The following is a 17,600-nucleotide window of genomic DNA, read 5'->3' as shown; positions in this document are numbered from 1 at the left end:
TTTTATCTATAGCGCCAGATCACAACAGAAGTCATTTAATGGTCCCTTATTTATATATATTATAGAACACGTTTATACCTTTTCCTTTTACTAAACAAAGTCATTTCAGCACGTTTACAGGTCTCCCCTGCTCTCTGTGTCATGTACCCCTGCACATACAAGTGCTGCTCAGGCTAACACAGAGCGTTAGCTCTGTGCTAACGTTAGCCTGCCAGCTATGCTACAAAAGTAAAGCAAAGCACTTTTGGATTGCATTAGCTGGCGACGAGCTGCGCTCGTAGTGTGTTAAGGATAAATTCAAAGTGCCTGTGTAGAAAACTCTAAAAGTACTAACCGCGTTTACCACTTACCTCTGACAGCTATATGACAGAAAGATAAAGATAATAAACTTATTGAATAGAAGACAGAAAACTTACAACAGTAGTTTTAAGCAGAGGCAGAGGACGGGTACAGAGGCTGATCTCCTGCGCATGCTCTTGCTCTGCTAGTTGAACTCATTCTGGTTGGGTCTGAGAGGGCCACGGGAGTAAAAGCAATATATTTATGTTCCATCTGCTAAACATATTTGGGTATTGTTGGAGTTAACATTTTCATAAGACAAACAAAATAATAATGATTTACCTCTAAGAGGGGCTTGAATCGTTTTTTTGTGAACCTGTCCGCTGCAGCGTGGTTGCAGCTGAAACTCAGATCTCACTCTCTCCGCATGAGAAAGTGTGAGCCCTGGCATAGCGTTTGCAAAGGTCCCAGCTAATTCATTTTTCTCATCACAAAAATGATGCCGAATAAAAATAAAAAAATGCTAAATATTTGCAGCTAGCTATGTAGCTTAAAGGTTTGAAAACTCAAAGTGAGAGTCAGCCAGATTTCGAAAGTAAACACACGCCCACTATCTGGGGACGAGCTGCGGTCTGTGGCTTTGGTCCGCGCAGAGCAGGAAGAGAGTGACAACCAGCCAATACTCCGCGCAGGGTCCACCCGGAGGATTGGCTGATGTTTTTAGTGTTTTATACTTCCACAGATGATTCATATTCTTCATTTTAATGTGAAACTGCCGAACTAATTGGTTGCTATCGGATTGTAAAGAGAAGTTACACTAATTTAACAAAAAGTGCATCAGAATGAACTCTCCTACCTACCTTTGAATATCTAAATTTTGTAAAAATAAAAAAAATAGCATGATAACAACAGATGCAAGTACATACACAATGAAATAATAATAAAATCAGTGTGTTACTTTTACTGGAGTAGATTTTTAAATTAAAATTTTTTAAAGTAAAATGTCATCTTTAGGTCACTATTTTCCCCTTTGCAGGTGTCCCTGTCATAAAGATATTTACATATTATACATAAAATGAGACGAGCCTATGTGTGCCAAGTGAGCTCAAGCAAAGAGACTTCTGAGACATTTAAAGGCATTATATGCTATCCATTAATTCAATCATAGCAATTCGATGGAAGATTTAGCCAGACTCCAACTGTCACTGACAGGAAAATAACTGTTTATCAGTCAGTGACTGACATCACCACAGGAAAACAAACAGCATCAGGCCTCCCACAGACAGTTGTTGTAAGGCAGCCAGGCAGTAAAGCAGTCAGCCAGCCGCTCTATGTTTAGCAGCAGCAGTTGCTAATTGGCTGTGTGTTGGTTAGCCAGGAGAGAAAAGATGACACTTCTGAAGGTATAGAAGAATCCCCAGAGCACCCCCCCCCTCCTTTCAATGTTTTCCTGTTATCTCACAGAACACACACACACACACACACAGAGTATATCCTTCTATTAATATACTGCACTGACGTTCCAAAGCAAAACATTGGTTTAAAGACATTAAATGTATTAAATGCACACACACATACACACACCACATGTGTGTATGAATATGTGTGTGTGTGTGTGTGTGTGTGTGAGAGAGAGAGAGAGAAATGACAGCTCATTTAGCGAGCTGAAGATGAGATGGAGAGATGGATACAGAATGAAAGTTATTATTCAGCCCTCCTGCTCACTCATGAACCTTGAAAATACTCGACAAAATGGGCACCCTGGAAGCCTCCCTCCCTCCCTTGCCGACGGCTTTGTAGTTATATTTTGTGAAAATCAAAATTGAAGTATGTGAGATGAAAGGTCAGAAAGCCACATCAGAATGTATCCTTTGAGGACCATGTAGCAAATGTCACAGCTGTTTTTGAGGCACTCCTTTATGGTATTGTTGAAGAAAACCTTTCTTGTTGCACCCACTTGGCCCCTATGTTGGTTTTGACCCAAGTGCTGGGATTTACCATTGAGTTTGAAGAGGCAATTCAAAGTTAAAGAAACTACAAATAGTTCCAAAACTTCTGTTTTACAATACATGAACCAAACAGTTTTATAATGCATACTACTGCAGATTATAGCAACAGGGTGTAGTTGTACTAGATTTGGATATAGCTGGGACGGCTGACAGACATGGTCCCACCTACCGGAACACAACCACACCCCACTTCTTAGTCGCTAGTCCCTAGCCCACCAAAGAAGTGAGCAGGGGAGATAAGGAAGAATACAGGTAATATAGGACCTCCTCTCCTTGACGCCAGCAAATCAAGGTGAAAACATATGACGTGTGACACAAGTGCAGGTGCACCAGATACACTGGTGTATTCTCACTCATAGTTCCTCCTCCTCCTTCTCCTCCCTGATCTTGTCCCAGCTAAATTTAAGGAGTTGAGATGTCCTTTAGTATGGCATACTGAGATTGACTTCCCAGTTAGAGAAAGAAGGACGCACAGATTAGGCAAATTTTTAAAAAAAGCCACAGCTAGAGAGTCTTGACTAAAGCAGGCCATGACATTGACTAACCCTAATGAATGAAATAAACTCTATTGATGGCTGAAACACTAACAGGGTTACCTTCCATTTTCACTTCCATGTTACGTCCCACTTCCCACCCACACATATCACCCCTGAATGCAACCCTTTGTTTGTTTGTTAACACGGAGGTTGGATTGGTGTGATGAATTGCCTAAGGAAACCTATTAATAGTCTTGAAAGCTATATTACGTGGACTCAAAGTCAGAAATGAGTGCATGGGGCTCCTTCCTCTGTAATATTTCATACGTTGTTTATCCCTTTTTTTCCCACCCTCAGTTTGCAGCAGATAACACAAGCCAATCGTGTTGATTTTCAGCCTAATCTTCCTTCAGTTCTGCCAAGCAGTCCTCTTTTCTTCCTCAGATCTTAATCTGCTTCGATTCCTGGACAATCCTTCTCTTCCCCCCCCCCCCCGCAGCAGGGTGCAACTTCTCCACACTCTTCTCCCTTTTTCCTCATCATTGCATCTACGAGACATTCAAGTTTTCTTGTATTTTTATATTACTAAGGCACTATTTCTATGCAAACACCGAACAGAGATGTCAGGCAGAAAATGCACAATTTAAGTCAATGAATACTGTGCTGAAATAACATTTATTGTATTTCTGTAAAGCCCAGGTTTTGCAATCTTGCAAAGACACTTGTGTCTTACCATCTGTTGCAGCTCTGTTGGGGTCTGTTATTTCTAGATTCCAGATGATCTCCGCTACAAGGAGAGTTACATTAATGCCCTTAAGTATGCATTAATATAATTATTAACTATCTAGCAGCATTTGAGAATGACTTCCAAACTAGAAGTAAGGGAGGCCATGTTTGGATGCATTTTTAGAGTCAGCAAACAGCTGTCCAACACAGCTTCCTATGTGTTTGACTAAACCTTCAGTGACATCCTCATAGGTCAAGATGCCACTATAGATGTTAGGAGACATCTAAATAAAATGCCAATTTTTGTAATTCTTCTTCATAGTGTCCTTTTTCTTTAATCCATAATCCATCTAATTATGCTAACTACAATCAGTGTTTCATTTCCTCTTTAAACTCAAGGTCTGTCAGCATGAAAGTGATGCAAAATAAAAGAAGTTTCAACTCAGCCGTTTGATCTCCATGCTAAAGCCTGAACACTGACAAGCATCCAACTGTATTGACACACAGGACACACTGGACAAGGAATCACAGACTGGTTTTGTGGTTTGCTCCAGCAGCCTAATTGTTCAGCCAAGCACACAGGCATCCAAATAGCTCCCTGGGCCTGAAAACCACCTGCCTCAGCCAGCAGCCCACCCACTCAGATACACAGATGGAGGTGTTAGCTCATACAAAAGACACAAAATTGTAGGAAGGATGTAATGCTCTGCTGTCCACTGCTGCAGCCTTAGATGTGATATGAGTGCAGGGAAGTTTCAGACAGGTAAGGACTCAATCTCTATCAGCTGTGAAACTTTATGACAATGAGCTGAACCTTTCTCCTGTCTCTGCAGTGCAGGGCAGGTAGGGCATAAGGCAGCTAGTGCAACCCCGCCTCCTTTTTCATATGCATCCCATGCAGCATTAATGCATAACAAACTGCAGTTGGAGGCGTGTTGTCTTCATCTGTTTGTGATGTACATAGAAAACAAATGTCTTCACCCTGGTGCACTTTCCTAATAGTTTCCCTGGTCAGACTTCAGGGACATGTCGCCTTTGGATGGCATCCACTTTGTTGTTTTTTGTCCGTCCTCTGGAGCATGTCTATGCGATCTAGCGAGTTTGCTGGTAAAAGGTCGTTTCTGCTGGTTTTCAGAGCACATGAACCCCGCATGAAGGCTAAGGCTGATCAGTTTGTCGCTGTGGGTCAGGCAATTAGTGCAAGGAATTGTTGCAGAAAGCTGAGCATTGTGACATTGATGTTGTTGATAAAACAGTGCTGTTTTGTCCACCTTGGTTGAAAAGTTTCCTGGGGGAAGTGGCAGTGTCCGGTGCACCCCGTCAGCCAGCGTGTTCAAGTAGCTGAAAGAGCTGATGTTGTTGCAGTTTGAGCATGCAAAAATTAACCCTGAATAGCAGGTTGCGTGAGAGAACCTGAGGCAGGACAGGGACATACATATAATTTTTAATTTTTACATAAAGGTAAATAGAGAGGGAAAACTTTCAGATGCATCTGGGGGTAAACATGATTTTCTTTCAGAGTTAGGAAATTTCTGTTGATTGTTAAAGGCCCCAACATTTTGTTCTTTTTTAACCCATTGCAGATGCAAAACAATTGGCTAGATGCAGAGGTTCAAAGAGTTGAAGAGAGGCAACTGGATTGAAAGAGATTTCTTGTAAAGTCTTCAAGAAAACTCCAGAAAAGTCCACATGCCTCGCTTCAAACTTTTGCATGAATATGACCTGGATGACTGAGAATTTTCCTCAACTAGATGCAGAGACAACTTCAATGCTTCAATGCATCCTTACTCCTTACTTACTATTCAGCATTGAGTTCTTTTGTGCATTTTGTTTATATAATATACATTAGTTTAAAGGTAGGGGAGGAGATTTTGAAAACTCAGTGAGAGTCAGCCAGATATTGAAAGTAAACACACGCCCCTTTCTCTTGGAGCTCACCCTGAAGCCACGCCTCCCAACCAGTCTGTGACTTCGGCCATCATGCACGTACCTCTCTGGTGCGCAGAGCAGGAAGAGAGTGACAACCAGCCAATACTCCGCGCAGGGTCCACCCGGAGGATTGGCTGATGTTTTTAGCATTTTTATAGCTTCCACAGATGATTCATTTTCTTCGTTTTAAAGCGAAACTGCTGAACTAATCGGTTGCTATCGGATTGTAATGAGAAGTTACACTAATTTAACAAAAGGTGCATCAGAAGGAAATCTCCTACCCTACCTTTAAGTTTAGTTTTATGTATGGGTGCTAGGGGCGATTTTTATGTAGCTCATTTTATTAATACTAAAGAAAGGCAGTGGTGTCAAAAGTACACACATTTATTACTCAAGTGGAAGTTTAGATACAGGAGTAAAATACTTTATAAAAAAGTTAAAGTGGTGACACAACAGTTCTACTGAAGGGTTTAAAAAATACTGTAAAACTACAAATTACAGTTAAATTAAACTTGTACTACAAGCATCTTTAAAATGTAGCCATACCCATAACCTTATCTAGTCAAGTCTGTGGGTATTAAGTAAGAGAGAGGCTGCTAAATGGATGATAAATGGTAATAAAAAATAGGTATTCCCTGTTGTTGTTTTATGGTGTGTAACTCATAAAAATAGCTGACCGTAAAGTTACTTTAGTTTAATGTTAATCAGCCCATCATTTGGTGGATTGACAGACAGAAGCTAACTAGTTAGATAATTAACAAAATGTAATTAGTAGAAAGTACATATATATATATATATATGTATATATTCTAAAAATATATTCTACGTAAGTAAGGTAGCAAAGAATTTATACTCCATTACTGAAGCAAGGTTTGGTCTTTTTGTTCTATAGCTATTTGAGACATTTCTTGAAATGGTCTTTACACCCAGGTGGCAAGAAGTAGCTTGGTGCTTCACCTTCATCATTTTTTCTCTAAATATCTGTAAGTGGGTCACCTGGGTAATGCTAAAATGCTATAATTACAAACCCTGAAGAGGTTTTACATAATTAAAGATGCACAGCTCTTTAGAAACAGCCAACTTCCAGATTTAAAAAAAAAAACACTTCAGAATAAGGAAACCTTGAATGGCCTCAGCTCAGCTTGATCTCTGCACAGCAGTCAGTATTTTTAAGTTTCTCTGTTTCGTCATCAGCTCCCCAGACAGTGGACTAAACTGTCTCAGTTTTACTCTCAAGCTAAAGAAGTTCAGAGGCGTGATTGATTGTCTGTCACCAAAGCAAACTTAAGAAGAGCTTCAAATGACTCACAGTTAACTGGCCTTCTGCTTCCATACTGCTATTTTTTCACTCCTTTAAAATCTTATTAGACATCACATCAGAAACTCTAGACTTATTCAGCTGTGTCACTCCCGCTAGGATAGCCACTTATCCTGTCAACCCCCCCTACCCACTGGACATGGCAGGACCCTTATTAACAGGCAAAGCTCCAATGGGTCGTACCAAAAACCCCATGGGGGGGTGGTGGTCATCAACACTATGCCGCTGCGCTGCTGAGTGACAGCTAAACGGCTTAAAATGTCACTTTGAATAAGAAGCAGGCCACACACGGGGACTCACACATACAGTAGAGCATGCTGGGATTCACACATAAGTGCACACAGACACTCACACATTTATATGCATACACATCAGTAGGATCTTTTTGTTTTTTACATTTAGACTATTTCTGCAGGGGGAGCCCTCTTCTTTGTTCATCATCAACACCGAAACTTTATTTAAATAATAAAGAAATCAATCAGACATTCTTTGTTTTCTACATAAGATGGGAAATGTCTGGCTTTATTCACATGCCTTGCTTCCATCTTTTTTGCCTGCACATTAATTTTGAATAAAGGTAAACCTACCAAGATGCTCTTCTTCTGTCAATCAAGCAGTGACTACAAAAAGTTACAAATTTTGGGAAGACTATTACCACTTTTATTGCACTCATTTAGGTTGCTTCCATCCATCAGTTGAAAGCCTTAATATAAGCCTAAATCCTCCAAGTCTATAGGTCAGCAATAAAGCAGGAACATACCTTGTTAAAATTCTGCTATCTGCAATGCTAAAGAAGCTGCTCCTTGGTCAACAGTGGTTAGATTATAAGTGCACAAGTAATTAACTGTGGATTGTGCATAGTGGTCTTTGACAGTGGACAAGTGAACAAGGCAGAAAGTACATGCTTTATGGGCAAAAATTGACAATGTTTTCTGCAACTGCTTTCTTTTCCCATGTACATCTGAGCATGTGCAATATAATATAATATTATTTCATGTTTTTAAAGTTTGATGTATTTTGTGATGTAATTTTTCATATGTAGGTTAGAATGTAGTGCTGTTTAGGATCCTTATTGTTCTCTAGCATACTAAAGTGCTAAATCAAGCAAGAATAGTTATATTAACAGATCATACAACTATATGTTTACCTGCAGAAACAGCTGGAGAATTACCATTATGGACTTGCTGGAGCTAACATGGCATGGAAAAACAGGGAGGATGGAGGAGATGTTAAAACAACAAGCAAAAGAAGAAAGTGTTTTGTCAGGTAAGGGAGCTACCCTCCATCAGCATGGAGACTGGCGAGCCTCTGTGGCTTTGGATAAGAGCAGATCAGCAGGAGAGAGCTGCTATGGCACAAGGTGAGGTATAAGCAACCTCAGATGGGGCGCCTGTGTGAGGGGGTGTGATGTTCAGAGGATCCTTGAACACTAAATTTTTTTTCCTGACCTCTTTTGCATGTATTAATACATACACATAGACACATATTTTTGAACATGTCTTGAATATCAGAACGTAAAACCAACATGAAAACATTGCATTTGGGCTCCTTTTGGACAGCTAAAATTACCCTATGGATCATTTGAAATGCTGCAAAACAGTTGTAGGATGACACTGTATGCCTGTAACAACATATAGAACATTCAAAGCATTTAAAATTGTCACTGTTGCATTAAGCTACCGTGTTTTGAACACACAAGTGAAAAATAAAAAATGAAAAAATAATTTTGGCCACATTTCTACAGTCACAGTTACAGTATGGCTCATGTCCTGTCAGCACTGCATAGCAGCTTCAGTGACAGACTGCTCCACCCTTGGTGTGTGAAGGAGAGATTCAGAAGGTCTTTCCTTCCTGCTGCTGTCAGACTGTACAACGAACACTCCAGATCATGTGCAATATTCCTACACCAGATTGTACAGTATAAATATAAAATATTTATTTATATAGTTTCTAGATGCACTATGTACAGTTAAATCTATAATCCACTCCTACTTCCACTCATCAATACAATATCTGTTAATATGTTAATATGTGATCTTTGTCATGATCCTGTGTTCTTTTTGGTTTTGTGTTCCTTGTTTTGGGTTTTGTGTTTATCCTGTGTTCAGTTATTGTTATTTTGTAGGACTTGGTTTTTGTTCTCTGGGGTTTGGTTTAGTTCCTGTATCTTCTTGTCCTTGTGGTGTTTGTCTTGTCTTGTGCTATCGGTTTTACTTTGATAGTCCTGTCCTCCTTGTGTATTGTCTTGTGTTTTACTTCCTGTAGTTTCCCACTCTGTGTGATTACCTGCTCCTCCCTAATGTGTCCCACCTGTGTCTCTTTGGCTCCCCTGCTCCTTGTGTATATAGTCTGTGGCTGTGTTCGAAATCACTCACTCACTCACTCACTCCCTACTCCCCATATGGGGAGATCAATGTAGGGCACCATATAGTGAACTCATTGTGAAAGCACCTTCAGACATTTTGGACACTACCTCCGTGATTTTCTGTCGCCGTTAATGTCAGGGGTTGTGAGATGGCGGACACAAACGCAGACTTAGCCGGAGGTGAAAACAAACTCAGTTCCTTTAATATAGGCCAGGGTTCGGTACACAGGTGATCAGTCAACGTGGCAGAGGTATCCAAAAGGCAAAGGCAAAAAAGCAGTAGTCAAATCCAAACCAAGTCACACACAAGAGAATCCAAAACTTACTCGAAAACACGTAGGGAAAAAACACAAGAGCAGAAAGGCTACTTGGAAGGCTGTGTCGCATGGAAGACTCACAAGACGAACTGGCAACAAGGGGCAGGAAACACACAGGCTTTATACACAGGAGGGCGGGAAGACAATTGGACACAGGTGAAGCACATTAGGGCGGAGCAGGTAATCACAGGTGGGGGAAGGGAGCACACATGAGGAAGGGGAAGTAAACAGAACTGAAACACAAGGGGAAGATCGAGTTTCAAAATAAAACAGGAAGTGACTAGTAAAACTAGAACTAATACAAACAGAAAATGAACTACAAAATAAAAGACCTGGCTGAAACCATGACAGTACCCCCCCCTCAAGGAACGGCTCCCAGACGTTCCACTAGAAACCACAAGTCCGAACAAAAATCCAGGGAGCAAAAACTCAGTCTAATAAGGGTCCAGAAAACAAAAACTCAGAAAACTGGCTAGAGACCCAGCGTGACGAAGTCTGGGGGGGCTCAGAGAGCAAGGCCAGAGGCTGAGAAGGCCGAGATTTCCCAGGGTCGAGAGAAACGGCGGGGGAACACCAGAGACGAGGTTGCAGACCCTCCAGGGTCTGGGCGGAAGAACAACAGAGATAGAGACGTGGACCCTCCAGAGTCCGGGTGGAAGACCACCAGCGATGACGAGACGACGGACCCTCCTGGGTCCGGGCGGAAGACCACCAGCGATGACGAGACGACGGACCCTCCTGGGTCCGGGCGGAAGACCACCAGCGATGGAGAGACAGACCCTCCCGGGTCCAGGCTGAAGACCAGCGAGGACGAGACGACGGACCCTCCTGGGTCCGGGCTGAAGACCAGCGAGGAAGGTGAGGCGGACCCTCCTGGGTCCGGGCAGAAGACCAGCGAGGAAGGCGAGGCGGACCCTCCTGGGTCCGGGCAGAAGACCAGCGAGGACGAGACGACGGACCCTCCTGGGTCCGGGCTGAAGACCAGCGAGGAAGGCGAGGCGGACCCTCCTGGGTCCGGGCAGAAGACCAGCGAGGAAGGCGAGGCGGACCCTCCTGGGTCCGGGCAGAAGACCAGCGAGGAAGGCGAGGCGGACCCTCCTGGGTCCGGGCAGAAGACCAGCGAGGACAAGACGACGGACCCTCCTGGGTCCGGGCTGAAGACCAGCGAGGAAGGCGAGGCGGACCCTCCTGGGTCCGGGCAGAAGGTCGGCGGAGACGATGAGGCTGACCCACCAGGGTCAGGGCAGAAGGTCGGCGGAGACGAGGCTGCGGACCCTCCAGGGTCCGGGCAGGAAGCCAGAGCCGAAGACGAGGCAGAAGACCCTCCAGGGTCCAGACTGGAGACTGGCGCTGGAGCAGAAGACCCTCCAGGGTCCAGACTGGAAGCCAGAGCCGAAGACGAGGCAGTAGACCCTCCAGGGTCCAGACAGGAAGCCAGAACCGAAGACGAGGCAGAAGACCCTCCAGGGTCCAGACTGGAGACTGGCGCTGGAGCAGAAGACCCTCCAGGGTCCAGACAGGAAGCCAGAACCGAAGACGAGGCAGAAGACCCTCCAGGGTCCAGACAGGAAACCAGCGAGGACGAGGATTCGGACCCTCCGGGGTCCGGGCAGAAGACCGGCAGAGACGAGTAGGCTGGCCCTCCGGGGTCAGGGCAGAAGGCCGGCAGAGACGAGTAGGCTGGCCCTCCGGGGTCAGGGCAGAAGGCCGGCAGAGAAGAGGCTGGCCCTCCGGGGTCCGGGCAGGAGACCAGAGCCGAGGACCCTCCGGGGTCCGGACAGGAGACCAGAGCCGAGGACCCTCCGGGGTCCGGACAGGAGACCAGAGCCTCCGGGGTCCGGACAGGAAACCAGAGCCGAGGACCCTCTGGGGTCCGGACAGGAAACCAGAACTGAGGGAGGACCACCGGCGTCAGGGCTGGAGACCAGAGGCGAGGGACCACCGGCGTCGGGGCCAACAGGGTCTGAGTGAGGACTCAGAAGAGGAGGCCCACCAGGACCGAAGCCGGGGCTCGGGAGCGGTGGACCACTAAGGTCGGGACAGAGAGGCGATGTCTGGAGCCCGCCCTCTGGCCGAGACGGGAGGAGCGACGCCTTGTGGAGCCCGCCCTCTGGCCGAGACGGGAGGAGCGACGCCGTCGGGAGCCCGCCCTCTGGCCGAGACGGGAGGAGCGACGCCGTCGGGAGCCCGCCCTCTAGCCGAGACGGGAGGAGCGACGTCGTCTGGAGCCCGCCCTCTGGCCGAGACGGGAGGAGCGACGCCATCTGGAGCCCGCCCTCTGGCCGAGACGGGAGGAGCGACGCCGTCTGGAGCCCGCCTCCGGGCGGAACCGGAAGTGGTGACGTCATCGGGAGCCCGCCTCCGGGCGGAACCGGAAGTGGTGACGTCAACGGGAGCCCGCCTCCGGGCGGAACCGGAAGTGGTGACGTCAACGGGTGCCCGCCTCCGGGCGAAACTGGGGAGAACGGCGTCAACTGGAGACTGGGAAACCAGGAGGGCAGAAAGGAGGCCACAGGAGCAGTGAACTCCTCCATTTCCTGGAACGCCCCGATGTAATGGATGTGGAGCCAAGGCTCTGCGTTCAGCGCTTGGTCCATGCCAGCTTTCAGTAGCTCTTTCCAGTTCCATAATTTTCCCAGTTGCTGAAGCAGGACAACCCTGCGGTTAACCATCCGCCACATCTCCTTCTCCTCTGTAGGCGGTGAGGTCAGGTTGTCCAACAGATTTAACTCGGCTTGAACAGTTTCCCTAAGCCGGTAAACCTGGCTCCAGAGGCGCACCATTTTAAAAGGTGCCCACTGAAGATTTTGGCTTTTAACAGCCGCTCCGACATCTTGCATGTCTGCTGCGTCCTCTTATGGCCAGTTCGTAATGTCAGGGGTTGTGAGATGGCGGTCACAAACGCAGACTTAGCCGGAGGTGAAAACAAACTCAGTTCCTTTAATATAGGCCAGGGTTCGGTACACAGGTGATCAGTCAACGTGGCAGAGGTATCCAAAAGGCAAAGGCAAAAAAGCAGTAGTCAAATCCAAACCAAGTCACACACAAGAGAATCCAAAACTTACTCGAAAACACGTAGGGAAAAAAACACAAGAATCCAAAACTTACTCGAGAACACGTAGGGAAAAATCACAAGAGCAGAAAGGCTACTTGGACGGCTGTGTTGCATGGAAGACTCACAAGACGAACTGGCAACAAGGGGCAGGAAACACACAGGCTTTATACACAGGAGGGCGGGAAGACAATTGGACACAGGTGAAGCACATTAGGGCGGAGCAGGTAATCACAGGTGGGGGAAGGGAGCACACATGAGGAAGGGGAAGTAAACAGAACTGAAACACAAGGGGAAGATCGAGTTTCAAAATAAAACAGGAAGTGACTAGTAAAACTAGAACTAATACAAACAGAAAATGAACTACAAAATAAAAGACCTGGCTGAAACCATGACAGTTAATGAATCATTGCTGTCGCAAATTAAACGAGCCGATCTCTGCCGGCTAAACAATCTCTGTTGTTAGCAGTAATAATTTGTGCCTTTATAGCCCAATAAACGTTTTATGGCAAAACATATATAAAGCAAACACAACCGGTTGTGCTACATTCTTTAAACGATCATTATATTTATAAGACAGGTGACGCAACGTCCGTTCTCGTTCTCCTCACCAGTCTGCGCAATGCACGATGGTACATAGTGCTAAAAGTAGTGACCATCGGATGGACACTACTTTTCATGATGCATTGTGGGATACATTGAGGGCCCAATATGGGGTCTATAATTTCTCACTAAGATTTCGGACAGCACTACAAAATGGCGAAGGCACTATATAGGGCCCTATATAGTGATTCGGCAGTGATTTCGAACACAGCCTGTGTCTCCCCCTCAAGTGGGAGCTCACCATCAGCTCCCTCATCAAAAAGGCCCAGCAGAGGATGTACTTCCTGCGGCAGCTGAGGAAACTCAACGTGCCAGCCAGAATGATGGTTTACTTCTACACTGCCATCATTGAGTCCATCCTCACCTCCTCCATCACAGTGTGGTATGCTGGGGCCACTGCCAGGGACAAGCACAGACTGCAGCGTCTTGTGCGCTCTGCTAAGAAGGTGATCGGCTGCAGCCTGCCATCTATCCAAGACCTGTACGTCTCCAGGACTCTGAGGCATGCAGGTCGGATCACAGCTGACCCTTCTCACCCTGGTCACAGACTCTTTGAGCCACTCCCTTCAGGCAGGAGGTTACGGTCCATTTGGACCAGAACCTCACGCCACAAGAACAGCTTCTTCCCCTCTGCTGTTGGACTGTTAAACTGTAATTAATGCACTGCTCTGCACTGTCACTTCACAAGGTCACATTAGTATAGTCACTGCATAATGATGACTATTTGCACTGTTTACTCCATCTTGCACTACTTGTACACTAGTACCACCTCACCGACCCATGTGGTACCTGTTACGTTATTACATTATTACACTGTTCCATTCGTTCATATAAGGGTCTGTTTACCATTACATCTGCCACTCATTTTATGTTCTGTTCATTGTATGTCTGTTATGTCATGTCTGTTATACCATGTCAATTTAGCCTTACTTTAGTTTATTTACCTTAATTTTATCTTAGTTTTATCTTATTTCATGTTAATTATTATATGTTCTTCGTATGTACCAATCACTAAGGCAAATTCCTAGTGAATCCCTTTCACTTACATGGCAATAAACACGATTCTGATTCTGTTTCTGACAGAAGCACCTGGCCTGTTTACAGAGGCCCAGAGGTCACCTGATAGATTGACCTTCTGAGAAAAGTTGGTTGGAGCTCACACACACACAAAGTAATAATGTCACAAAGTGTACATATACACTGTAGGAACATGTACACACCTAGAGAAATACTGCCATCACCTATGATGAAAGGCTGAGGAACAACTGCGCTTGGTTTGTAAGTACAAGAACATTTTGCACGTCACACAACGCATTCAAGTTCTTCCAGTGCAGCCTGGCAGTCTGCAGGGCAACACATTCTTCAGGCTGATCATCTCTGGGAGGTGGCCATTAGCTCTCCAGAGGACCGAGACAACTCCGTTACATGATGTGTTACCCCTTGATTTGAATCTTATTGCTTTGACCTCTCCAAAAGATTTTCATCCGCTCCTGGGCCAAGAGGATCTTAGCCACTTCCATACAGAACTGAAGGAAATGGATGGATCTTGTCTTTGGTCCAGCACATATTGCATGGTGTCCATCTTTAGCAGAAATGTCTGATGAGGTACTTGTTCCTGCATTTTTCATGGTTTTGTTACAAGTGAATTGATTCTTCACTATTGTACCAGTCATATACAGCTCCTTTTGTTGTATACCTTTGATGATGTTGAAGAATTTGTCTAACATCCTCAGGTCTTCTGGGACATCATCATCAATTACCACTTTTATTGCTCCCCTCAGTTTGAAGAATTTGGCATGCGTGATGACAGTGTTTTACAAGGCTTTGGACCAATACATCCTGATTATCGGGTATCAGATGCAGGACATCAAAATACAGGCACCAAAGAAGTAAAACGTATCTACTGACATGTTGAGTGGATCCTCACTCTTAGACAGTGACATAACATTAGAACATTGTGAAATCTTCCATTTTTGGCTTGGTCCTGGTGTTGGCTCTTTTAAGTGATAAGTCCATAAGTACACTTACGTGTAGTTTATGTTTAGCAACATACTAAATCGTTACTTTCACACTTTTTTCTTTTGAAATTTGCATGTGATCACAAAAGTAAAAAACACTTTTCGACGTGTGTCGTATGTGTGTGTGCATACGGCACTCCCACGCAGCACACGTCACACACAAAAGGTTGACTTGCAATGGTATTGCAAATTGTGAGCACAGTTGTGGTTACTTGGCCTAACGAGCTGATAATGTTCAGGGAAGAGGGCACACAGCATGCCAATAGATAGAAGATCAGTGTAGCTGACTGTAGCAGACCTCTGGTCTGTGTGAGTTTAATTCTGTGAATGTGTGGATGACTGGCTGCAATCAGAATCAGAATCAGAATCATGTTTATTGCCATGTAAGTGAAGGGGGTTCACATTACTAGGAATTTGCCTTAGTGATTGGTGCATACAAAGAACATATAACAATTAACATGCAATAAGATAAAAACTAAGATAAAATTAAGTAAATAAACTAAAGTAAGGCTAAATTTACATGACAGACATGGCGTAACAGACATACAATGAACAGAACATAAAATACTGTGCAGATGAAATGGTAAACATAGACCCTTATATGATCGAATGGAACAGTGTAATAATGTAATAATGTAACAGGTACCACATGGGTCGGTGAGGTGGTACTCGTGTGCAAGTAGTGCAAGATGGAGTAAACAGTGCAAATAGTCGTCATTGTGCAGTGACTATACTAAAGTGACCTTCTGAAGTGACAGTGCAGAGCAGTGCATTAATTACAGTTTAACAGTAGAACAGCAGAGGGGAAGAAGCTGTTCTTGTGGCGTGAGGTTCTGGTCCGAATGGACCGTAACCTCCTGCCTGAGGGGAGTGGCTCAAAGAGTCCGTGTCCAGGGTGAGAAGGGTCAGCTGTGATCCGACCTGCACGCCTCAGAGTCCTGGAGACGTACAGGTCCTCGATAGATGGCAGGCTGCAGCCGATCACCTTCTCAGCAGAGCGCACAACACGCTGCAGTCTGTGCCTGTCCTTGGCAGTGGCCCCAGCGTACCACACTGTGATGGAGGAGGTGAGGATGGACTCAATGATGACCGTGTAGAACTGAACCATCATCCTGGCTGGCACCTTGAGTTTCCTCAGCTGCCGCAGGAAGTACATCCTCTGCTGGGCCTTTTTGATGAGGGAGCTGATGGTGAGCTCCCACTTGAGTTCCTGGGTGATGGTGGTACCCAGGAAGCGGAAAGAGTCCACTGTGGAGATGGGAGTGTCTGTCAGGGTGAGGGGGGGTGATGGAGCTGGCACTTTCCGAAAGTCTACTGTCATCTCCACTGTCTTCTGGGCATTCAGCTCCAGGTTGTTGTCAGCACACCAGGACACCAGACGGTCCACCTCCATCCTGTAGGCAGACTCATCCCTATCTGAGATGAGTCCAATGAGGGTGGTGTCGTCAGCAAACTTAATCAGCTTGACAGACTGGTGGCTGGAGGTGCAGCAGTTGGTGTACAGGGAGAAGAGCAGAGGGGAAAGTACACAGCCTTGGGGGGTACCGGTGCTGATGGTCCTTGTTTCCGAGACATTCGTCCCCAGCCTCACATGCTGTCTCCTGTCTGTCAGGAAGTCAGTGATCCACCTGCAGATGGAGTCTGGAACATGCAGCAGGGACAGCTTGTCTTGGAGGAGAGCTGGGCGGATTGTGTTGAAAGCAGAGCTGAAGTCCACAAACAGGATCCTAGCATAGGTTCCCGGGGAGTCCTGATGCTGCAGGATGTAGTGAAGAGCCAGGTTGACAGCATCGTCCACAGATCTGTTAGCTCTGTAGGCGAACTGCAGGGGGTCCAGGAGGGGGGCTGTGATGGTCTTGAGGTGGGACAGTACCAGGCGCTCAAAGGACTTCATGACTACAGACGTTAGTGCCACAGGTCTGTAGTCATTAAGACCAGTGATCCTTGGTTTCTTGGGAACTGGAACAATGGTGGAGGATTTGAAGCAGGCTGGCACATGGCATGACTCCAGGGAGGTGTTAAAGATGTCTGTGAGCACTGGAGTCAGCTCATCTGCACAGTGTCTTAGGGAGGAGGGGGACACACCATCAGGTCCTGGAGCCTTGCGGGGGTTCAGTCTCCTGAACAGCCTGTTAACATCCTCCTCCAGGATTGAGAGGGCAGCTGAGGGGGAGGAGGAGGGGGGCAAGGAGGACTCTGATGGGGTATCTTTGATGTGGATGTCCGTGTTGATGGGGTGTGGAGAGGTGTGTGGAGAGGTGTCAGGGCTTGCTGATAGTCCATCAAAGCGGCAGTAGAACTCGTTCAGACTGTTGGCTAATTGCAGGTCGTCAGCTGAGTGGGGGGCTTTGGGCTTGTAGTTGGTGATCTGCCTCAGTCCTTTCCACACAGAGGCAGAGTCGTTAGCAGAGAACTGCTGCTGGATTTTCTCAGAGTAATAATAATAATACATCCCGTCTCCCGGTGTTTAATGTGCGCGTCCGTTAGCAGAGAACTGCTGCTGGATTT

The sequence above is a fragment of the Parambassis ranga genome, chromosome 1, assembly GCF_900634625.1.
Source record: "Parambassis ranga chromosome 1, fParRan2.1, whole genome shotgun sequence".
Classification (NCBI taxonomy): domain Eukaryota; kingdom Metazoa; phylum Chordata; class Actinopteri; family Ambassidae; genus Parambassis; species Parambassis ranga.
This window is presented reverse-complemented; position numbering follows the sequence as displayed.